The sequence below is a fragment of the Crinia signifera genome, chromosome 2, assembly GCF_055691185.1.
Source record: "Crinia signifera chromosome 2, ASM5569118v1, whole genome shotgun sequence".
In the NCBI taxonomy this organism is placed as follows: Eukaryota; Metazoa; Chordata; class Amphibia; order Anura; family Myobatrachidae; genus Crinia; species Crinia signifera.
In genome coordinates this window covers 102,873,262-102,895,591 of record NC_139218.1, presented here as the reverse complement: position 1 = coordinate 102,895,591, position 22,330 = coordinate 102,873,262, and the positions used below count along the sequence as shown (strand labels likewise).

Sequence of the window (22,330 nt, the reverse complement as noted above, 5' to 3'; positions counted from 1 at the left end):
TAAAGTATACAAACTATAAATGGTTTGTTGTAAGTCTAGAGACATTTTAAAATAGAATTATTTAGCAGATTATAATATTGGCATACACTAAGATGTTGGTCTTAAATATCAAACAGAATACTTAGCAATTAAAATAATGCACTAATATTACTATCGAAAATCTATTGGTAATTTTATCATTTCCCAAAATGCATTCAAAAATAAATCAGTGGCTTGCAACTGTAAGCAATTCAGCTTTTACTATTTTGCTAATACCCATTTTAAAACAAATACGCTGCAAACAAAATTGTTTTAAATGCATCAGTCCTCATAAAAATAAATCACTTGTACAAAATTAAAAGTCAAATGCAAATACACAATCAAAAACATTTTTCTCTACTAATCAACGTTCAAATTCAGAAACGTAAAGATATGTAGACCCATATTTACTCAAACACACACAACTACAGCACAAAATTGCCATAAGGTATAGTGAAAACTGGGAACAACCACTCTGAATGAGCTCTCTCCTACCACTTTTTCTATTTCAAAAAGTGGCACAGTCATCAAAAGCAAGCAACATCCATAAGAAACAGAGTTGCCAACTGCCTTCATGCTGAGAAGAGAACCCTTTAACTCATCATTGTGGTTGGTGAGTTTGGACACTTTCAAGCACATTTCTCTCATCATTGCCTATAGAAATGATCCCTGAAAGTATAGTCTTAATTCCCATTTGTTGATGGTTTAGCTAGACCATAAGAATCAGTATTTGAAGTAATGGAGACATTTTTGTACCATTTTTGAAAGTGGGTAATCGTATTGTTACCCAATTTTCACAAACATAACCTGCTCCACAAATTGAATGATTAAAGTATACAAACTATAAATGGTTTGTTGTAAGTCTGGAGACATTTTAAAATAGAATTATTTAGCAGATTATAATATTGGCATACATAAAGATGTTGGTCTTAAATATCAAACAGAATACTTAGCAATTAAAATAATGCACTAATATTACTATCGAAAATCTATTGGTAATTTCATCATTTCCCACATTGCATTCAAAAATAAATCAGTGGCTTGCAACTGTAAGCAATTCAGCTGTTACTATTTTGCTAATACCCATTTTAAAACAAATATGCTACAAAAAAAATTGTTTTAAATGCATCAGTCCTCATAAAAATAAATCACTTGTACAAGATTAAAAGACAAATTCAAAAACATTTTTCTCTACTAATCAACGTTCAAATTCAGAAACGTAAACCCATATTTACTCAAACACACACAACTACAGCACAAAATTGCCATAACGTATAGTGAAAACTGGAAACAACCACTCTGAATGAGCTCTCTCCTACCACTTTTTCTATTTCAAAAAGTGGCACAGTCATCAAAAGCAAGCAACATCCATAAGAAACAGAGTTGCCAACTGCCTTCATGCTGAGAAGAGAGCCCTTTAACTCATCATTGTGGTTGGTGAGTTTGGACACTTTCAAGCACATTTCTCCCATCATTGCCTATAGAAATGATCCCTGAAAGTATAGTCTTAATTCCCATTTGTTGATGGTTTAGCTAGACCATAAGAATCAGTATTTAAAGTAATGGAGACATTTTTGTACCATTTTTGAAAGTGGGTAATCGTATTGTTACCCAATTTTCACAAACATAACCTGCTCCACAAATTGAATGATTAAAGTATACAAACTATAAATGGTTTGTTGTAAGTCTAGAGACATTTTAAAATATAATTATTTAGCAGATTATAATATTGGCATACACTAAGATGTTGGTCTTAAATATCAAACAGAATACTTAGCAATTAAAATAATGCACTAATATTACTATCGAAAATCTATTGGTAATTTTATCATTTCCCAAATTGCATTCAAAAATAAATCAGTGGCTTGCAACTGTAAGCAATTCAGCTGTTACTATTTTGCTAATACCCATTTTAAAACAAATACGCTGCAAACAAAATTGTTTTAAATGCATCAGTCCTCACAAAAATAAATCACTTGTACAAGATTAAAAGTCAAACGCAAATACTCATTCAAAAACATTTTTCTCTACTAATCAACGTTCAAATTCAGAAACGTAAAGATATGTAGACCCATATTTACTCAAACACACACAACTGCAGCACAAAATTGCCATAACGTATAGTGAAAACTGGAAACAACCACTCTGAATGAGCTCTCTCCTACCACTTTTTCTATTTCAAAAAATGGCACAGTCATCAAAAGCAAGCAACATCCATAAGAAACAGAGTTGCCAACTGCCTTCATGCTGAGAAGAGAGCCCTTTAACTCATCATTGTGGTTGGTGAGTTTGGACACTTTCAAGCACGTTTCTCCCATCATTGCCTATAGAAATGATCCCTGAAAGTATAGTCTTAATTCCCATTTGTTGATGGTTTAGCTAGACCATAAGAATCAGTATTTAAAGTAATGGAGACATTTTTGTACCATTTTTGAAAGTGGGTAATCGTATTGTTACCCAATTTTCACAAACATAACCTGCTCCACAAATTGAATGATTAAAGTATACAAACTATAAATGGTTTGTTGTAAGTCTAGAGACATTTTAAAATAGAATTATTTAGCAGATTATAATATTGGCATACACTAAGATGTTGGTCTTAAATATCAAACAGAATACTTAGCAATTAAAATAATGCACTAATATTACTATCGAAAATCTATTGGTAATTTTATCATTTCCCAAAATGCATTAAAAAATAAATCAGTGGCTTGCAACTGTAAGCAATTCAGCTTTTACTATTTTGCTAATACCCATTTTAAAACAAGTACGCTGCAAACAAAATTGTTTTAAATGCATCAGTCCTCATAAAAATAAATCACTTGTACAAGATTAAAAGTCAAATGCAAATACTCAATCTAAAACATTTTTCTCTACTAATCAACGTTCAAATTCAGAAACGTAAAGATATGTAGACCCATATTTACTCAAACACACACAACTACAGCACAAAATTGCCATAACGTATATTGAAAACTGGAAACAACCACTCTGAATGAGCTCTCTCCTACCACTTTTTCTATTTCAAAAAGTGGCACAGTCATCAAAAGCAAGCAACATCCATAAGAAACAGAGTTGCCAACTGCCTTCATGCTAAGAAGAGAACCCTTTAACTCATCATTGTGGTTGGTGAGTTTGGACACTTTCAAGCACATTTCTCCCATCATTGTCTATAGAAATGATTCCTTGAAAGTATAGTCTTAATTCCCATTTGTTGATGGTTTAGCTAGACCATAAGAATCAGTATTTAAAGTAATGGAGACATTTTTGTACCATTTTTGAAAGTGGGTAATCGTATTGTTACCCAATTTTCACAATCATAACCTGCTCCACAAATTGAATGATTAAAGTATACAAACTATAAATGGTTTGTTGTAAGTCTAGAGACATTTTAAAATAGAATTATTTAGCAGATTATAATATTGGCATACATAAAGATGTTAGTCTTAAATATTAAACAGAATACTTAGCAATTAAAATAATGCACTAATATTACTATCGAAAATCTATTGGTAATTTCATCATTTCCCACATTGCATTCAAAAATAAATCAGTGGCTTGCAACTGTAAGCAATTCAGCTGTTACTATTTTGCTAATACCCATTTTAAAACATATATGCTGCAAACAAAATTGTTTTAAATGCATCAGTCCTCATAAAAATAAATCACTTGTACAAGATTAAAAGTCAAACGCAAATACTCATTCAAAAACATTTTTCTCCACTAATCAACGTTCAAATTCAGAAACGTAAAGATATGTAGACCCATATTTACTCAAACACACAACTACAGCACAAAATTGCCATAACGTATAGTGAAAACTGGAAACAACCACTCTGAATGAGCTCTTTCCTACAACTTTTTCTATTTCAAAAAGTGGCACAGTCATCAAAAGCAAGCAACATCCATAAGAAACAGAGTTGCCAACTGCCATCATGCTAAGAAGAGAGCCCTTTAACTCATCATTGTGGTTGGTGAGTTTGGACACTTTCAAACATATTTCTCCCGTCATTGCCTATAGAAATGATCCCTGAAAGTATAGTCTTAATTCCCATTTGTTGATGGTTTAGCTAGACCATAAGAATCAGTATTTAAAGTAATGGAGACATTTTTGTACCATTTTTGAAAGTGGGTAATCGTATTGTTACCCAATTTTCACAAACATAACCTGCTCCACAAATTGAATGATTAAAGTATACAAATTATAAATGGTTTGTTGTAAGTCTAGAGACATTTTAAAATAGAATTATTTAGCAGATTATAATATTGGCATACATAAAGATGTTGGTCTTAAATATCAAACAGAATACTTAGCAATTAAAATAATGCACTAATATTACTATCGAAAATCTATTGGTAATTTCATCATTTCCCACATTGCATTTAAAAATAAATCAGTGGCTTGCAACTGTAAGCAATTCAGCTGTTACTATTTTGCTAATACCCATTTTAAAACAAATATGGTGCAAACATAATTGTTTTAAATGCATCAGTCCTCATAAAAATAAATCACTTGTACAAGACTAAAAGTCAAACGCAAATACTCATTCAAAAACATTTTTCTCTACTAATCAACGTTCAAATTCAGAAACGTAAATCCATATTTACTCAAACACAAACAACTACAGCACAAAATTGCCATAACGTATAGTGAAAACAACCACTCTGAATGAGCTTTCTCCTACCACTTTTTCTATTTCAAAAAGTGGCACAGTCATCAAAAGCAAGCAACATCCATAAGAAACAGAGTTGCCAACTGCCTTCATGCTGAGAAGAGAACCCTTTAACTGATCATTGTGGTTGGTGAGTTTGGACACTTTCAAGCACATTTCTCCCATCATTGCCTATAGAAATGATCCCTGAAAATATAGTCTTAATTCCCATTTGTTGATGGTTTAGCTAGACCATAAGAATCAGTATTTAAAGTAATGGAGACATTTTTGTACCATTTTAGAAAGTGGGTAATCGTATTGTTACCCAATTTTCACAATCATAACCTGCTCCACAAATTGAATGATTAAAGTATACAAACTATAAATGGTTTGTTGTAAGTCTAGAGACATTTTAAAATAGAATTATTTAGCAGATTATAATATTGGCATACATAAAGATGTTGGTCTTAAATATCAAACAGAATACTTAGCAATTAAAATAATGCACTAATATTACTATCAAAAATCTATTGGTAATTTCATCATTTCCCACATTGCATTCAAAAAGAAATCAGTGGCTTGCAACTGTAAGCAATTCAGCTGTTACTATTTTGCTAATACCCATTTTAAAACAAATACGCTGCAAACAAAATTGTTTTAAATGCATCAGTCCTCATAAAAATAAATCACTTGTACAAGATTAAAAGTCAAACGCAAATACTCATTCAAAAACATTTTTCTCTACTAATCAGCGTTCAAATTCAGAAACGTAAAGATATGTAGACCCATATTTACTCAAACACACACAACTACAGCACAAAATTGCCATAACGTATAGTGAAAACAACCACTCTGAATGAGCTCTCTCCTACCACTTTTTCTATTTCAAAAAGTGGCACAGTCATCAAAAGCAAGCAACATCCATAAGAAACAGAGTTGCCAACTGCCTTCATGCTGAGAAGAGAGCCCTTTAACTCATCATTGTGGTTGGTGAGTTTGGACACTTTCAAGCACATTTCTCCCATCATTGCCTATAGAAATGATCCCTGAAAGTATAGTCTTAATTCCCATTTGTTGATGGTTTAGCTAGACCATAAGAATCAGTATTTAAAGTAATGGAGACATTTTTGTACCATTTTTGAAAGTGGGTAATCGTATTGTTACCCAATTTTCACAAACATAACCTGCTCCACAAATTGAATGATTAAAGTATACAAACTATAAATGGTTTGTTGTAAGTCTAGAGACATTTTAAAATATAATTATTTAGCAGATTATAATATTGGCATACACTAAGATGTTGGTCTTAAATATCAAACAGAATACTTAGCAATTAAAATAATGCACTAATATTACTATCGAAAATCTATTGGTAATTTTATCATTTCCCAAATTGCATTCAAAAATAAATCAGTGGCTTGCAACTGTAAGCAATTCAGCTGTTACTATTTTGCTAATACCCATTTTAAAACAAATACGCTGCAAACAAAATTGTTTTAAATGCATCAGTCCTCATAAAAATAAATCACTTGTACAAGATTAAAAGTCAAATGCAAATACTCAATCAAAAACATTTTTCTCTACTAATCAACGTTCAAATTCAGAAACGTAAAGATATGTAGACCCATATTTACTCAAACACACACAACTACAGCACAAAATTGCCATAACGTATAATGAAAACTGGAAACAACCACTCTGAATGAGCTCTCTCCTACCACTTTTTCTATTTCAAAAAGTGGCACAGTCATCAAAAGCAAGCAACATCCCTAAGAAACAGAGTTGCCAACTGCCTTCATGCTGAGAAGAGAGCCCTTTAACTCATCATTGTGGTTGGTGAGTTTGGACACTTTCAAGCACATTTCTCCCATCATTGCCTATAGAAATGATCCCTGAAAGTATAGTCTTAATTCCCATTTGTTGATGGTTTAGCTAGACCATAAGAATCAGTATTTAAAGTAATGGAGACATTTTTGTACCATTTTTGAAAGTGGGTAATCGTATTGTTACCCAATTTTCACAATCATAACCTGCTCCACAAATTGAATGATTAAAGTATACAAACTATAAATGGTTTGTTGTAAGTCTGGAGACATTTTAAAATAGAATTATTTAGCAGATTATAATATTGGCATACATAAAGATGTTGGTCTTAAATATCAAACAGAATACTTAGCAATTAAAATAATGCACTAATATTACTATCAAAAATCTATTGGTAATTTCATCATTTCCCACATTGCATTCAAAACTAAATCAGTGGCTTGCAACTGTAAGCAATTCAGCTGTTACTATTTTGCTAATACCCATTTTAAAACAAATACGCTGCAAACAAAATTGTTTTAAATGCATCAGTCCTCATAAAAAATAAACCACTTGTACAAGATTAAAAGTCAAACGCAAATACTCATTCAAAAACATTTTTCTCTACTAATCAACGTTCAAATTCAGAAACGTAAAGATATGTAGACCCATATTTACTCAAACACACACAACTACAGCACAAAATTGCCATAACGTATAGTGAAAACTGGAAACAACACCTCTGAATGAGCTCTCTCCTACCACTTTTTCTATTTCAAAAAGTGGCACAGTCATCAAAAGCAAGCAACATCCATAAGAAACAGAGTTGCCAACTGCCTTCATGCTGAGAAGAGAACCCTTTAACTCATCATTGTGGTTGGTGAGTTTGGACACTTTCAAGCACATTTCTCCCATCATTGCCTATAGAAATGATCCCTGAAAGTATAGTCTTAATTCCCATTTGTTGATGGTTTAGCTAGACCATAAGAATCAGTATTTAAAGTAATGGAGACATTTTTGTACCATTTTTGAAAGTGGGTAATCGTATTGTTACCCAATTTTCACAATCATAACCTGCTCCACAAATTGAATGATTAAAGTATACAAACTATAAATGGTTTGTTGTAAGTCTAGAGACATTTTAAAATAGAATTATTTAGCAGATTATAATATTGGCATACATAAAGATGTTAGTCTTAAATATCAAACAGAATACTTAGCACTTAAAATAATGCACTAATATTACTATCGAAAATCTATTGGTAATTTCATCATTTCCCACATTGCATTCAAAAATAAATCAGTGGCTTGCAACTGTAAGCAATTCAGCTGTTACTATTTTGCTAATACCCATTTTAAAACAAATATGCTGCAAACAAAATTGTTTTAAATGCATCAGTCCTCATAAAAATAAATCACTTGTACAAGATTAAAAGTCAAACGCAAATACTCATTCAAAAACATTTTTCTCCACTAATCAACGTTCAAATTCAGAAACGTAAAGATATGTAGACCCATATTTACTCAAACACACAACTACAGCACAAAATTGCCATAACGTATAGTGAAAACTGGAAACAACCACTTTGAATGAGCTCTTTCCTACCACTTTTTCTATTTCAAAAAGTGGCACAGTCATCAAAAGCAAGCAACATCCATAAGAAACAGAGTTGCCAACTGCCTTCATGCTAAGAAGAGAGCCCTTTAACTCATCATTGTGGTTGGTGAGTTTGGACACTTTCAAACACATTTCTCCCATCATTGCCTATAGAAATGATCCCTGAAAGTATAGTCTTAATTCCCATTTGTTGATGGTTTAGCTAGACCATAAGAATCAGTATTTAAAGTAATGGAGACATTTTTGTACCATTTTTGAAAGTGGGTAATCGTATTGTTACCCAATTTTCACAAACATAACCTGCTCCACAAATTGAATGATTAAAGTATACAAACTATAAATGGTTTGTTGTAAGTCTAGAGACATTTTAAAATAGAATTATTTAGCAGATTATAATATTGGCATACACTAAGATGTTGGTCTTAAATATCAAACAGAATACTTAGCAATTAAAATAATGCACTAATATTACTATCGAAAATCTATTGGTAATTTTATCATTTCCCAAAATGCATTCAAAATTAAATCAGTGGCTTGCAACTGTAAGCAATTCAGCTTTTACTATTTTGCTAATACCCATTTTAAAACAAATACGCTGCAAACAAAATTGTTTTAAATGCATCAGTCCTCATAAAAATAAATCACTTGTACAAGATTAAAAGTCAAATGCAAATACACAATCAAAAACATTTTTCTCTACTAATCAACGTTCAAATTCAGAAACGTAAAGATATGTAGACCCATATTTACTCAAACACACACAACTACAGCACAAAATTGCCATAAGGTATAGTGAAAACTGGGAACAACCACTCTGAATGAGCTCTCTCCTACCACTTTTTCTATTTCAAAAAGTGGCACAGTCATCAAAAGCAAGCAACATCCATAAGAAACAGAGTTGCCAACTGCCTTCATGCTGAGAAGAGAACCCTTTAACTCATCATTGTGGTTGGTGAGTTTGGACACTTTCAAGCACATTTCTCTCATCATTGCCTATAGAAATGATCCCTGAAAGTATAGTCTTAATTCCCATTTGTTGATGGTTTAGCTAGACCATAAGAATCAGTATTTGAAGTAATGGAGACATTTTTGTACCATTTTTGAAAGTGGGTAATCGTATTGTTACCCAATTTTCACAAACATAACCTGCTCCACAAATTGAATGATTAAAGTATACAAACTATAAATGGTTTGTTGTAAGTCTGGAGACATTTTAAAATAGAATTATTTAGCAGATTATAATATTGGCATACATAAAGATGTTGGTCTTAAATATCAAACAGAATACTTAGCAATTAAAATAATGCACTAATATTACTATCGAAAATCTATTGGTAATTTCATCATTTCCCACATTGCATTCAAAAATAAATCAGTGGCTTGCAACTGTAAGCAATTCAGCTGTTACTATTTTGCTAATACCCATTTTAAAACAAATATGCTACAAAAAAAATTGTTTTAAATGCATCAGTCCTCATAAAAATAAATCACTTGTACAAGATTAAAAGACAAATTCAAAAACATTTTTCTCTACTAATCAACGTTCAAATTCAGAAACGTAAAGATATGTAGACCCATATTTACTCAAACACACACAACTACAGCACAAAATTGCCATAACGTATAATGAAAACTGGAAACAACCACTCTGAATGAGCTCTCTCCTACCACTTTTTCTATTTCAAAAAGTGGCACAGTCATCAAAAGCAAGCAACATCCATAAGAAACAGAGTTGCCAACTGCCTTCATGCTGAGAAGAGAGCCCTTTAACTCATCATTGTGGTTGGTGAGTTTGGACACTTTAAAGCACATTTCTCCCATCATTGCCTATAGAAATGATCCCTGAAAGTATAGTCTTAATTCCCATTTGTTGATGGTTTAGCTAGACCATAAGAATCAGTATTTAAAGTAATGGAGACATTTTTGTACCATTTTTGAAAGTGGGTAATCGTATTGTTACCCAATTTTCACAAACATAACCTGCTCCACAAATTGAATGATTAAAGTATACAAATTATAAATGGTTTGTTGTAAGTCTAGAGACATTTTAAAATAGAATTATTTAGCAGATTATAATATTGGCATACATAAAGATGTTGGTCTTAAATATCAAACAGAATACTTAGCAATTAAAATAATGCACTAATATTACTATCGAAAATCTATTGGTAATTTCATCATTTCCCACATTGCATTTAAAAATAAATCAGTGGCTTGCAACTGTAAGCAATTCAGCTGTTACTATTTTGCTAATACCCATTTTAAAACAAATATGGTGCAAACATAATTGTTTTAAATGCATCAGTCCTCATAAAAATAAATCACTTGTACAAGATTAAAAGTCAAACGCAAATACTCATTCAAAAACATTTTTCTCTTCTAATCAACGTTCAAATTCAGAAACGTAAATCCATATTTACTCAAACACACACAACTACAGCACAAAATTGCCATAACGTATAGTGAAAACAACCACTCTGAATGAGCTCTCTCCTACCACTTTTTCTATTTCAAAAAGTGGCACAGTCATCAAAAGCAAGCAACATCCATAATAAACAGAGTTGCCAACTGCCTTCATGCTGAGAAGAGAACCCTTTAACTCATCATTGTGGTTGGTGAGTTTGGACACTTTCAAGCACATTTCTCCCATCATTGCCTATAGAAATGATCCCTGAAAGTATAGTCTTAATTCCCATTTGTTGATGGTTTAGCTAGACCATAAGAATCAGTATTTAAAGTAATGGAGACATTTTTGTACCATTTTAGAAAGTGGGTAATCGTATTGTTACCCAATTTTCACAATCATAACCTGCTCCACAAATTGAATGATTAAAGTATACAAACTATAAATGGTTTGTTGTAAGTCTAGAGACATTTTAAAATAGAATTATTTAGCAGATTATAATATTGGCATACATAAAGATGTTGGTCTTAAATATCAAACAGAATACTTAGCAATTAAAATAATGCACTAATATTACTATCAAAAATCTATTGGTAATTTCATCATTTCCCACATTGCATTCAAAAAGAAATCAGTGGCTTGCAACTGTAAGCAATTCAGCTGTTACTATTTTGCTAATACCCATTTTAAAACAAATACGCTGCAAACAAAATTGTTTTAAATGCATCAGTCCTCATAAAAATAAATCACTTGTACAAGATTAAAAGACAAATTCAAAAACATTTTTCTCTACTAATCAACGTTCAAATTCAGAAACGTAAAGATATGTAGACCCATATTTACTCAAACACACACAACTACAGCACAAAATTGCCATAACGTATTATGAAAACTGGAAACAACCACTCTGAATGAGCTCTCTCCTACCACTTTTTCTATTTCAAAAAGTGGCACAGTCATCAAAAGCAAGCAACATCCATAAGAAACAGAGTTGCCAACTGCCTTCATGCTGAGAAGAGAGCCCTCTAACTCATCATTGTGGTTGGTGAGTTTGGACACTTTAAAGCACATTTCTCCCATCATTGCCTATAGAAATGATCCCTGAAAGTATAGTCTTAATTCCCCATTTGTTATTGGTTTAGCTAGACCATAAGAATCAGTATTTAAAGTAATGGAGACATTTTTGTACCATTTTTGAAAGTGGGTAATCGTATTGTTACCCAATTTTCACAAACATAACCTGCTCCACAAATTGAATGATTAAAGTATACAAATTATAAATGGTTTGTTGTAAGTCTAGAGACATTTTAAAATAGAATTATTTAGCAGATTATAATATTGGCATACATAAAGATGTTGGTCTTAAATATCAAACAGAATACTTAGCAATTAAAATAATGCACTAATATTACTATCGAAAATCTATTGGTAATTTCATCATTTCCCACATTGCATTTAAAAATAAATCAGTGGCTTGCAACTGTAAGCAATTCAGCTGTTACTATTTTGCTAATACCCATTTTAAAACAAATATGGTGCAAACATAATTGTTTTAAATGCATCAGTCCTCATAAAAATAAATCACTTGTACAAGATTAAAAGTCAAATGCAAATACTCAATCTAAAACATTTTTCTCTACTAATCAACGTTCAAATTCAGAAACGTAAAGATATGTAGACCCATATTTACTCAAACACACACAACTACAGCACAAAATTGCCATAACGTATATTGAAAACTGGAAACAACCACTCTGAATGAGCTCTCTCCTACCACTTTTTCTATTTCAAAAAGTGGCACAGTCATCAAAAGCAAGCAACATCCATAAGAAACAGAGTTGCCAACTGCCTTCATGCTGAGAAGAGAACCCTTTAACTCATCATTGTGGTTGGTGAGTTTGGACACTTTCAAGCACATTTCTCCCGTCATTGCCTATAGAAATGATCCCTTGAAAGTATAGTCTTAATTCCCATTTGTTGATGGTTTAGCTAGACCATAAGAATCAGTATTTAAAGTAATGGAGACATTTTTGTACCATTTTTGAAAGTGGGTAATCGTATTGTTACCCAATTTTCACAATCATAACCTGCTCCACAAATTGAATTAATAAAGTATACAAACTATAAATGGTTTGTTGTAAGTCTAGAGACATTTTAAAATAGAATTATTTAGCAGATTATAATATTGGCATACATAAAGATGTTAGTCTTAAATATCAAACAGAATACTTAGCAATTAAAATAATGCACTAATATTACTATCGAAAATCTATTGGTAATTTCATCATTTCCCACATTGCATTAAAAAATAAATCAGCGGCTTGCAACTGTAAGCAATTCAGCTGTTACTATTTTGCTAATACCCATTTTAAAACAAATATGCTACAAAAAAATTGTTTTAAATGCATCAGTCCTCATAAAAATAAATCACTTGTACAAAATTAAAAGTCAAACGCAAATACTCAGTCAAAAACATTTTTCTCTACTAATCAACGTTCAAATTCAGAAACGTAAAGATATGTAGACCCATATTTACTCAAACACACACAACTACAGCACAAAATTGCCATAACGTATAATGAAAACTGGAAACAACCACTCTGAATGAGCTCTCTCCTACCACTTTTTCTATTTCAAAAAGTGGCACAGTCATCAAAAGCAAGTAACATCCATAAGAAACAGAGTTGCCAACTGCCTTCATGCTGAGAAGAGAGCCCTTTAACTCATCATTGTGGTTGGTGCGTTTGGACACTTTCAAGCACATTTCTCCCATCATTGCTTATAGAAATGATCCCTGAAAGTATAGTCTTAATTCCCATTTGTTGATGGTTTAGCTAGACCATAAGAATCAGTATTTAAAGTAATGGAGACATTTTTGTACCATTTTTAAAAGTGGGTAATCGTATTGTTACCCAATTTTCACAATCATAACCTGCTCCACAAATTGAATGATTAAAGTATACAAACTATAAATGGTTTGTTGTAAGTCTAGAGACATTTTAAAATAGAATTATTTAGCAGATTATAATATTGGCATACACTAAGATGTTGGTCTTAAATATCAAACAGAATACTTAGCAATTAAAATAATGCACTAATATTACTATCGAAAATCTATTGGTAATATTATCATTTCCCAAATTACATTCAAAAATAAATCAGTGGCTTGCAACTGTAAGCAATTCAGCTGTTACTATTTTGCTAATACCCATTTTAAAACAAATATGCTGCAAACAAAATTGTTTTAAATGCATCAGTCCTCATAAAAATAAATCACTTGTACAAGATTAAAAGTCAAACGCAAATACTCATTCAAAAACATTTTTCTCTACTAATCAACATTCAAATTCAGAAACGTAAAGATATGTAGACCGATATTTACACAAACACACACAACTACAGCACAAAATTGCCATAACGTATAGTGAAAACTGGAAACAACCACTCTGAATGAGCTCTCTCCTACCACTTTTTCTATTTCAAAAAGTGGCACAGTCATCAAAAGCAAGCAACATCCATAAGAAACAGAGTTGCCAACTGCCTTCATGCTGAGAAGAGAGCCCTCTAACTCATCATTGTGGTTGGTGAGTTTGGACACTTTCAAGCACATTTCTCCCATCATTGCCTATAGAAATGATCCCTGAAAGTATAGTCTTAATTCCCATTTGTTGATGGTTTAGCTAGACCATAAGAATCAGTATTTAAAGTAATGGAGACATTTTTGTACCATTTTTGAAAGTGGGTAATCGTATTGTTACCCAATTTTCACAATCATAACCTGCTCCACAAATTGAATGATTAAAGTATACAAACTATAAATGGTTTGTTGTAAGTCTGGAGACATTTTAAAATAGAATTATTTAGCAGATTATAATATTGGCATACATAAAGATGTTGGTCTTAAATATCAAACAGAATACTTAGCAATTAAAATAATGCACTAATATTACTATCGAAAATCTATTGGTAATTTCATCATTTCCCACATTGCATTCAAAAATAAATCTGTGGCTTGCAAATGTAAGCAATTCAGCTGTTACTATTTTGCTAATACCCATTTTAAAACAAATATGCTACAAAAAAATTGTTTTAAATGCATCAGTCCTCATAAAAATAAATCACTTGTACAAGATTAAAAGTCAAACGCAAATACTCATTCAAAAACATTTTTCTCTACTAATCAACGTTCAAATTCAGAAACGTAAAGATATGTAGACCCATATTTACTCAAACACACACAACTACAGCACAAAATTGCCATAACGTATAATGAAAACTGGAAACAACCACTCTGAATGAGCTCTCTCCTACCACTTTTTCTATTTCAAAAAGTGGCACAGTCATCAAAAGCAAACAACATCCATAAGAAACAGAGTTGCCAACTGCCTTCATGCTGAGAAGAGAGCCCTTTAACTCATCATTGTGGTTGGTGAGTTTGGACACTTTCAAGCACATTTCTCCCATCATTGCCTATAGAAATGATCCCTGAAAGTATAGTCTTAATTCCCATTAGTTGATGGTTTAGCTAGACCATAAGAATCAGTATTTAAAGTAATGGAGACATTTTTATACCATTTTTGAAAGTGGGTAATCGTATTGTTACCCAATTTTCACAAACATAACCTGCTCCACAAATTGAATGATTAAAGTATACAAACTATAAATGGTTTGTTGTAAGTCTAGAGACATTTTAAAATAGAATTATTTAGCAGATTATAATATTGGCATACACTAAAATGTTGGTCTTAAATATCAAACAGAATACTTAGCAATTAAAATAATGCACTAATATTACTATCGAAAATCTATTGGTAATTTTATCATTTCCCAAAATGCATTCAAAAATAAATCAGTGGCTTGCAACTGTAAGCAATTCAGCTTTTACTATTTTGCTAATACCCATTTTAAAACAAATACGCTGCAAACAAAATTGTTTTAAATGCATCAGTCCTCATAAAAATAAATCACTTGTACAAGATTAAAAGTCAAATGCAAATACTCAATCAAAAACATTTTTCTCTACTAATCAACGTTCAAATTCAGAAACGTAAAGATATGTAGACCCATATTTACTCAAACACACACAACTACAGCACAAAATTGCCATAACGTATAATGAAAACTGGAAACAACCACTCTGAATGAGCTCTCTCCTACCACTTTTTCTATTTCAAAAAGTGGCACAGTCATCAAAAGCAAGCAACATCCCTAAGAAACAGAGTTGCCAACTGCCTTCATGCTGAGAAGAGAGCCCTTTAACTCATCATTGTGGTTGGTGAGTTTGGACACTTTCAAGCACATTTCTCCCATCATTGCCTATAGAAATGATCCCTGAAAGTATAGTCTTAATTCCCATTTGTTGATGGTTTAGCTAGACCATAAGAATCAGTATTTAAAGTAATGGAGACATTTTTGTACCATTTTTGAAAGTGGGTAATCGTATTGTTACCCAATTTTCACAATCATAACCTGCTCCACAAATTGAATGATTAAAGTATACAAACTATAAATGGTTTGTTGTAAGTCTGGAGACATTTTAAAATAGAATTATTTAGCAGATTATAATATTGGCATACATAAAGATGTTGGTCTTAAATATCAAACAGAATACTTAGCAATTAAAATAATGCACTAATATTACTATCGAAAATCTATTGGTAATTTCATCATTTCCCACATTGCATTCAAAAATAAATCTGTGGCATGCAACTGTAAGCAATTCAGCAGTTACTATTTTGCTAATACCCATTTTAAAACAAATATGCTACAAAAAAAATTGTTTTAAATGCATCAGTCCTCATAAAAATAAATCACTTGTACAAGATTAAAAGTCAAACGCAAATACTCATTCAAAAACATTTTTCTCTACTAATCAACGTTCAAATTCAGAAACGTAAAGATATGTAGACCCATATTTACTCAAACACACACAACTACAGCACAAAATTGCCATAACGTATAATGAAAACTGGAAACAACCACTCTGAATGTGCTCTCTCCTACCACTTTTTCTATTTCAAAAAGTGGCACAGTCATCAAAAGCAAGCAACATCCATAAGAAACAGAGTTGCCAACTGCCTTCATGCTGAGAAGAGAGCCCTTTAACTCATCATTGTTTTTGGTGAGTTTGGACACTTTCAAGCACATTTCTCCCATCATTGCCTATAGAAATGATCCCTGAAAGTATATTTGTTGATGGTTTAGCTAGACCATAAGAATCAGTATTTAAAGTAATGGAGACATTTTTGTACCATTTTTGAAAGTGGGTAATCGTATTGTTACCCAATTTTCACAATCATAACCTGCTCCACAAATTGAATGATTAAAGTATACAAACTATAAATGGTTTGTTGTAAGTCTAGAGACATTTTAAAATAGAATTATTTAGCAGATTATAATATTGGCATACATAAAGATGTTGGTCTTAAATATCAAACAGAATACTTAGCAATTAAAATAATGCACTAATATTACTATCGAAAATCTATTGGTAATTTTATCATTTCCCAAATTGCATTCAAAAATAAATCAGTGGCTTGCAACTGTAAGCAATTCAGCTGTTACTATTTTGCTAATACCCATTTTAAAACAAATACGCTGCAAACAAAATTGTTTTAAATGCATCAGTCCTCACAAAAATAAATCACTTGTACAAGATTAAAAGTCAAACGCAAATACTCATTCAAAAACATTTTTCTCTACTAATCAACGTTCAAATTCAGAAACGTAAAGATATGTAGACCCATATTTACTCAAACACACACAACTGCAGCACAAAATTGCCATAACGTATAGTGAAAACTGGAAACAACCACTCTGAATGAGCTCTCTCCTACCACTTTTTCTATTTCAAAAAATGGCACAGTCATCAAAAGCAAGCAACATCCATAAGAAACAGAGTTGCCAACTGCCTTCATGCTGAGAAGAGAGCCCTTTAACTCATCATTGTGGTTGGTGAGTTTGGACACTTTCAAGCACGTTTCTCCCATCATTGCCTATAGAAATGATCCCTGAAAGTATAGTCTTAATTCCCATTTGTTGATGGTTTAGCTAGACCATAAGAATCAGTATTTAAAGTAATGGAGACATTTTTGTACCATTTTTGAAAGTGGGTAATCGTATTGTTACCCAATTTTCACAAACATAACCTGCTCCACAAATTGAATGATTAAAGTATACAAACTATAAATGGTTTGTTGTAAGTCTAGAGACATTTTAAAATAGAATTATTTAGCAGATTATAATATTGGCATACACTAAGATGTTGGTCTTAAATATCAAACAGAATACTTAGCAATTAAAATAATGCACTAATATTACTATCGAAAATCTATTGGTAATTTTATCATTTCCCAAAATGCATTAAAAAATAAATCAGTGGCTTGCAACTGTAAGCAATTCAGCTTTTACTATTTTGCTAATACCCATTTTAAAACAAGTACGCTGCAAACAAAATTGTTTTAAATGCATCAGTCCTCATAAAAATAAATCACTTGTACAAGATTAAAAGTCAAATGCAAATACTCAATCTAAAACATTTTTCTCTACTAATCAACGTTCAAATTCAGAAACGTAAAGATATGTAGACCCATATTTACTCAAACACACACAACTACAGCACAAAATTGCCATAACGTATATTGAAAACTGGAAACAACCACTCTGAATGAGCTCTCTCCTACCACTTTTTCTATTTCAAAAAGTGGCACAGTCATCAAAAGCAAGCAACATCCATAAGAAACAGAGTTGCCAACTGCCTTCATGCTAAGAAGAGAACCCTTTAACTCATCATTGTGGTTGGTGAGTTTGGACACTTTCAAGCACATTTCTCCCATCATTGTCTATAGAAATGATTCCTTGAAAGTATAGTCTTAATTCCCATTTGTTGATGGTTTAGCTAGACCATAAGAATCAGTATTTAAAGTAATGGAGACATTTTTGTACCATTTTTGAAAGTGGGTAATCGTATTGTTACCCAATTTTCACAATCATAACCTGCTCCACAAATTGAATGATTAAAGTATACAAACTATAAATGGTTTGTTGTAAGTCTAGAGACATTTTAAAATAGAATTATTTAGCAGATTATAATATTGGCATACATAAAGATGTTAGTCTTAAATATTAAACAGAATACTTAGCAATTAAAATAATGCACTAATATTACTATCGAAAATCTATTGGTAATTTCATCATTTCCCACATTGCATTCAAAAATAAATCAGTGGCTTGCAACTGTAAGCAATTCAGCTGTTACTATTTTGCTAATACCCATTTTAAAACATATATGCTGCAAACAAAATTGTTTTAAATGCATCAGTCCTCATAAAAATAAATCACTTGTACAAGATTAAAAGTCAAACGCAAATACTCATTCAAAAACATTTTTCTCCACTAATCAACGTTCAAATTCAGAAACGTAAAGATATGTAGACCCATATTTACTCAAACACACAACTACAGCACAAAATTGCCATAACGTATAGTGAAAACTGGAAACAACCACTCTGAATGAGCTCTTTCCTACAACTTTTTCTATTTCAAAAAGTGGCACAGTCATCAAAAGCAAGCAACATCCATAAGAAACAGAGTTGCCAACTGCCATCATGCTAAGAAGAGAGCCCTTTAACTCATCATTGTGGTTGGTGAGTTTGGACACTTTCAAACATATTTCTCCCGTCATTGCCTATAGAAATGATCCCTGAAAGTATAGTCTTAATTCCCATTTGTTGATGGTTTAGCTAGACCATAAGAATCAGTATTTAAAGTAATGGAGACATTTTTGTACCATTTTTGAAAGTGGGTAATCGTATTGTTACCCAATTTTCACAAACATAACCTGCTCCACAAATTGAATGATTAAAGTATACAAATTATAAATGGTTTGTTGTAAGTCTAGAGACATTTTAAAATAGAATTATTTAGCAGATTATAATATTGGCATACATAAAGATGTTGGTCTTAAATATCAAACAGAATACTTAGCAATTAAAATAATGCACTAATATTACTATCGAAAATCTATTGGTAATTTCATCATTTCCCACATTGCATTTAAAAATAAATCAGTGGCTTGCAACTGTAAGCAATTCAGCTGTTACTATTTTGCTAATACCCATTTTAAAACAAATATGGTGCAAACATAATTGTTTTAAATGCATCAGTCCTCATAAAAATAAATCACTTGTACAAGACTAAAAGTCAAACGCAAATACTCATTCAAAAACATTTTTCTCTACTAATCAACGTTCAAATTCAGAAACGTAAATCCATATTTACTCAAACACAAACAACTACAGCACAAAATTGCCATAACGTATAGTGAAAACAACCACTCTGAATGAGCTTTCTCCTACCACTTTTTCTATTTCAAAAAGTGGCACAGTCATCAAAAGCAAGCAACATCCATAAGAAACAGAGTTGCCAACTGCCTTCATGCTGAGAAGAGAACCCTTTAACTGATCATTGTGGTTGGTGAGTTTGGACACTTTCAAGCACATTTCTCCCATCATTGCCTATAGAAATGATCCCTGAAAATATAGTCTTAATTCCCATTTGTTGATGGTTTAGCTAGACCATAAGAATCAGTATTTAAAGTAATGGAGACATTTTTGTACCATTTTAGAAAGTGGGTAATCGTATTGTTACCCAATTTTCACAATCATAACCTGCTCCACAAATTGAATGATTAAAGTATACAAACTATAAATGGTTTGTTGTAAGTCTAGAGACATTTTAAAATAGAATTATTTAGCAGATTATAATATTGGCATACATAAAGATGTTGGTCTTAAATATCAAACAGAATACTTAGCAATTAAAATAATGCACTAATATTACTATCAAAAATCTATTGGTAATTTCATCATTTCCCACATTGCATTCAAAAAGAAATCAGTGGCTTGCAACTGTAAGCAATTCAGCTGTTACTATTTTGCTAATACCCATTTTAAAACAAATACGCTGCAAACAAAATTGTTTTAAATGCATCAGTCCTCATAAAAATAAATCACTTGTACAAGATTAAAAGTCAAACGCAAATACTCATTCAAAAACATTTTTCTCTACTAATCAGCGTTCAAATTCAGAAACGTAAAGATATGTAGACCCATATTTACTCAAACACACACAACTACAGCACAAAATTGCCATAACGTATAGTGAAAACAACCACTCTGAATGAGCTCTCTCCTACCACTTTTTCTATTTCAAAAAGTGGCACAGTCATCAAAAGCAAGCAACATCCATAAGAAACAGAGTTGCCAACTGCCTTCATGCTGAGAAGAGAGCCCTTTAACTCATCATTGTGGTTGGTGAGTTTGGACACTTTCAAGCACATTTCTCCCATCATTGCCTATAGAAATGATCCCTGAAAGTATAGTCTTAATTCCCATTTGTTGATGGTTTAGCTAGACCATAAGAATCAGTATTTAAAGTAATGGAGACATTTTTGTACCATTTTTGAAAGTGGGTAATCGTATTGTTACCCAATTTTCACAAACATAACCTGCTCCACAAATTGAATGATTAAAGTATACAAACTATAAATGGTTTGTTGTAAGTCTAGAGACATTTTAAAATATAATTATTTAGCAGATTATAATATTGGCATACACTAAGATGTTGGTCTTAAATATCAAACAGAATACTTAGCAATTAAAATAATGCACTAATATTACTATCGAAAATCTATTGGTAATTTTATCATTTCCCAAATTGCATTCAAAAATAAATCAGTGGCTTGCAACTGTAAGCAATTCAGCTGTTACTATTTTGCTAATACCCATTTTAAAACAAATACGCTGCAAACAAAATTGTTTTAAATGCATCAGTCCTCATAAAAATAAATCACTTGTACAAGATTAAAAGTCAAATGCAAATACTCAATCAAAAACATTTTTCTCTACTAATCAACGTTCAAATTCAGAAACGTAAAGATATGTAGACCCATATTTACTCAAACACACACAACTACAGCACAAAATTGCCATAACGTATAATGAAAACTGGAAACAACCACTCTGAATGAGCTCTCTCCTACCACTTTTTCTATTTCAAAAAGTGGCACAGTCATCAAAAGCAAGCAACATCCCTAAGAAACAGAGTTGCCAACTGCCTTCATGCTGAGAAGAGAGCCCTTTAACTCATCATTGTGGTTGGTGAGTTTGGACACTTTCAAGCACATTTCTCCCATCATTGCCTATAGAAATGATCCCTGAAAGTATAGTCTTAATTCCCATTTGTTGATGGTTTAGCTAGACCATAAGAATCAGTATTTAAAGTAATGGAGACATTTTTGTACCATTTTTGAAAGTGGGTAATCGTATTGTTACCCAATTTTCACAATCATAACCTGCTCCACAAATTGAATGATTAAAGTATACAAACTATAAATGGTTTGTTGTAAGTCTGGAGACATTTTAAAATAGAATTATTTAGCAGATTATAATATTGGCATACATAAAGATGTTGGTCTTAAATATCAAACAGAATACTTAGCAATTAAAATAATGCACTAATATTACTATCAAAAATCTATTGGTAATTTCATCATTTCCCACATTGCATTCAAAACTAAATCAGTGGCTTGCAACTGTAAGCAATTCAGCTGTTACTATTTTGCTAATACCCATTTTAAAACAAATACGCTGCAAACAAAATTGTTTTAAATGCATCAGTCCTCATAAAAAATAAACCACTTGTACAAGATTAAAAGTCAAACGCAAATACTCATTCAAAAACATTTTTCTCTACTAATCAACGTTCAAATTCAGAAACGTAAAGATATGTAGACCCATATTTACTCAAACACACACAACTACAGCACAAAATTGC

At 31.7% G+C, this 22,330-nt stretch overlaps 26 non-coding genes across 26 annotated transcripts; all 26 read right to left on the bottom strand.

The window, feature by feature from the left end:
• Positions 1–487: 487 nt before the first annotated feature.
• Positions 488–703, bottom strand: LOC146060970 (small nucleolar RNA U3). The gene has a single exon (XR_014470536.1). It is a non-coding gene; the product is annotated as a small nucleolar RNA U3 (small nucleolar RNA).
• Positions 704–1,311: 608 nt separating this feature from the next.
• LOC146061009 (small nucleolar RNA U3) lies at positions 1,312–1,527 on the bottom strand. The gene has a single exon (XR_014470571.1). It is a non-coding gene; the product is annotated as a small nucleolar RNA U3 (small nucleolar RNA).
• A 630-nt stretch (positions 1,528–2,157) lies between these two features.
• Positions 2,158–2,373, bottom strand: LOC146061111 (small nucleolar RNA U3). The gene has a single exon (XR_014470659.1). It is a non-coding gene; the product is annotated as a small nucleolar RNA U3 (small nucleolar RNA).
• Positions 2,374–3,003: 630 nt separating this feature from the next.
• Positions 3,004–3,220, bottom strand: LOC146061230 (small nucleolar RNA U3). The gene has a single exon (XR_014470760.1). It is a non-coding gene; the product is annotated as a small nucleolar RNA U3 (small nucleolar RNA).
• A 628-nt stretch (positions 3,221–3,848) lies between these two features.
• Positions 3,849–4,064, bottom strand: LOC146061259 (small nucleolar RNA U3). The gene has a single exon (XR_014470786.1). It is a non-coding gene; the product is annotated as a small nucleolar RNA U3 (small nucleolar RNA).
• A 613-nt stretch (positions 4,065–4,677) lies between these two features.
• Positions 4,678–4,893, bottom strand: LOC146061368 (small nucleolar RNA U3). The gene has a single exon (XR_014470882.1). It is a non-coding gene; the product is annotated as a small nucleolar RNA U3 (small nucleolar RNA).
• A 623-nt stretch (positions 4,894–5,516) lies between these two features.
• LOC146061008 (small nucleolar RNA U3) lies at positions 5,517–5,732 on the bottom strand. Its single transcript, XR_014470570.1, has one exon. It is a non-coding gene; the product is annotated as a small nucleolar RNA U3 (small nucleolar RNA).
• Positions 5,733–6,362: 630 nt separating this feature from the next.
• LOC146061180 (small nucleolar RNA U3) lies at positions 6,363–6,578 on the bottom strand. The gene has a single exon (XR_014470719.1). It is a non-coding gene; the product is annotated as a small nucleolar RNA U3 (small nucleolar RNA).
• Positions 6,579–7,209: 631 nt separating this feature from the next.
• LOC146061363 (small nucleolar RNA U3) lies at positions 7,210–7,425 on the bottom strand. Its single transcript, XR_014470878.1, has one exon. It is a non-coding gene; the product is annotated as a small nucleolar RNA U3 (small nucleolar RNA).
• Positions 7,426–8,053: 628 nt separating this feature from the next.
• On the bottom strand, positions 8,054–8,269 carry LOC146061317 (small nucleolar RNA U3). Its single transcript, XR_014470838.1, has one exon. It is a non-coding gene; the product is annotated as a small nucleolar RNA U3 (small nucleolar RNA).
• A 630-nt stretch (positions 8,270–8,899) lies between these two features.
• Positions 8,900–9,115, bottom strand: LOC146060969 (small nucleolar RNA U3). Its single transcript, XR_014470535.1, has one exon. It is a non-coding gene; the product is annotated as a small nucleolar RNA U3 (small nucleolar RNA).
• Positions 9,116–9,733: 618 nt separating this feature from the next.
• Positions 9,734–9,949, bottom strand: LOC146060966 (small nucleolar RNA U3). Its single transcript, XR_014470532.1, has one exon. It is a non-coding gene; the product is annotated as a small nucleolar RNA U3 (small nucleolar RNA).
• Positions 9,950–10,562: 613 nt separating this feature from the next.
• Positions 10,563–10,778, bottom strand: LOC146061132 (small nucleolar RNA U3). Its single transcript, XR_014470677.1, has one exon. It is a non-coding gene; the product is annotated as a small nucleolar RNA U3 (small nucleolar RNA).
• Positions 10,779–11,396: 618 nt separating this feature from the next.
• On the bottom strand, positions 11,397–11,612 carry LOC146061059 (small nucleolar RNA U3). The gene has a single exon (XR_014470613.1). It is a non-coding gene; the product is annotated as a small nucleolar RNA U3 (small nucleolar RNA).
• Positions 11,613–12,243: 631 nt separating this feature from the next.
• LOC146061118 (small nucleolar RNA U3) lies at positions 12,244–12,460 on the bottom strand. Its single transcript, XR_014470664.1, has one exon. It is a non-coding gene; the product is annotated as a small nucleolar RNA U3 (small nucleolar RNA).
• Positions 12,461–13,089: 629 nt separating this feature from the next.
• On the bottom strand, positions 13,090–13,305 carry LOC146061351 (small nucleolar RNA U3). Its single transcript, XR_014470866.1, has one exon. It is a non-coding gene; the product is annotated as a small nucleolar RNA U3 (small nucleolar RNA).
• A 630-nt stretch (positions 13,306–13,935) lies between these two features.
• LOC146061076 (small nucleolar RNA U3) lies at positions 13,936–14,151 on the bottom strand. The gene has a single exon (XR_014470628.1). It is a non-coding gene; the product is annotated as a small nucleolar RNA U3 (small nucleolar RNA).
• Positions 14,152–14,780: 629 nt separating this feature from the next.
• LOC146060953 (small nucleolar RNA U3) lies at positions 14,781–14,996 on the bottom strand. Its single transcript, XR_014470521.1, has one exon. It is a non-coding gene; the product is annotated as a small nucleolar RNA U3 (small nucleolar RNA).
• A 630-nt stretch (positions 14,997–15,626) lies between these two features.
• On the bottom strand, positions 15,627–15,842 carry LOC146061178 (small nucleolar RNA U3). The gene has a single exon (XR_014470718.1). It is a non-coding gene; the product is annotated as a small nucleolar RNA U3 (small nucleolar RNA).
• A 633-nt stretch (positions 15,843–16,475) lies between these two features.
• On the bottom strand, positions 16,476–16,688 carry LOC146061415 (small nucleolar RNA U3). The gene has a single exon (XR_014470921.1). It is a non-coding gene; the product is annotated as a small nucleolar RNA U3 (small nucleolar RNA).
• Positions 16,689–17,305: 617 nt separating this feature from the next.
• On the bottom strand, positions 17,306–17,521 carry LOC146061110 (small nucleolar RNA U3). Its single transcript, XR_014470658.1, has one exon. It is a non-coding gene; the product is annotated as a small nucleolar RNA U3 (small nucleolar RNA).
• Positions 17,522–18,151: 630 nt separating this feature from the next.
• Positions 18,152–18,368, bottom strand: LOC146061229 (small nucleolar RNA U3). Its single transcript, XR_014470759.1, has one exon. It is a non-coding gene; the product is annotated as a small nucleolar RNA U3 (small nucleolar RNA).
• Positions 18,369–18,996: 628 nt separating this feature from the next.
• LOC146061258 (small nucleolar RNA U3) lies at positions 18,997–19,212 on the bottom strand. Its single transcript, XR_014470785.1, has one exon. It is a non-coding gene; the product is annotated as a small nucleolar RNA U3 (small nucleolar RNA).
• Positions 19,213–19,825: 613 nt separating this feature from the next.
• Positions 19,826–20,041, bottom strand: LOC146061366 (small nucleolar RNA U3). Its single transcript, XR_014470881.1, has one exon. It is a non-coding gene; the product is annotated as a small nucleolar RNA U3 (small nucleolar RNA).
• Positions 20,042–20,664: 623 nt separating this feature from the next.
• On the bottom strand, positions 20,665–20,880 carry LOC146061007 (small nucleolar RNA U3). Its single transcript, XR_014470569.1, has one exon. It is a non-coding gene; the product is annotated as a small nucleolar RNA U3 (small nucleolar RNA).
• Positions 20,881–21,510: 630 nt separating this feature from the next.
• On the bottom strand, positions 21,511–21,726 carry LOC146061177 (small nucleolar RNA U3). Its single transcript, XR_014470717.1, has one exon. It is a non-coding gene; the product is annotated as a small nucleolar RNA U3 (small nucleolar RNA).
• Between the last annotated feature and the right edge of the window lie 604 nt (positions 21,727–22,330).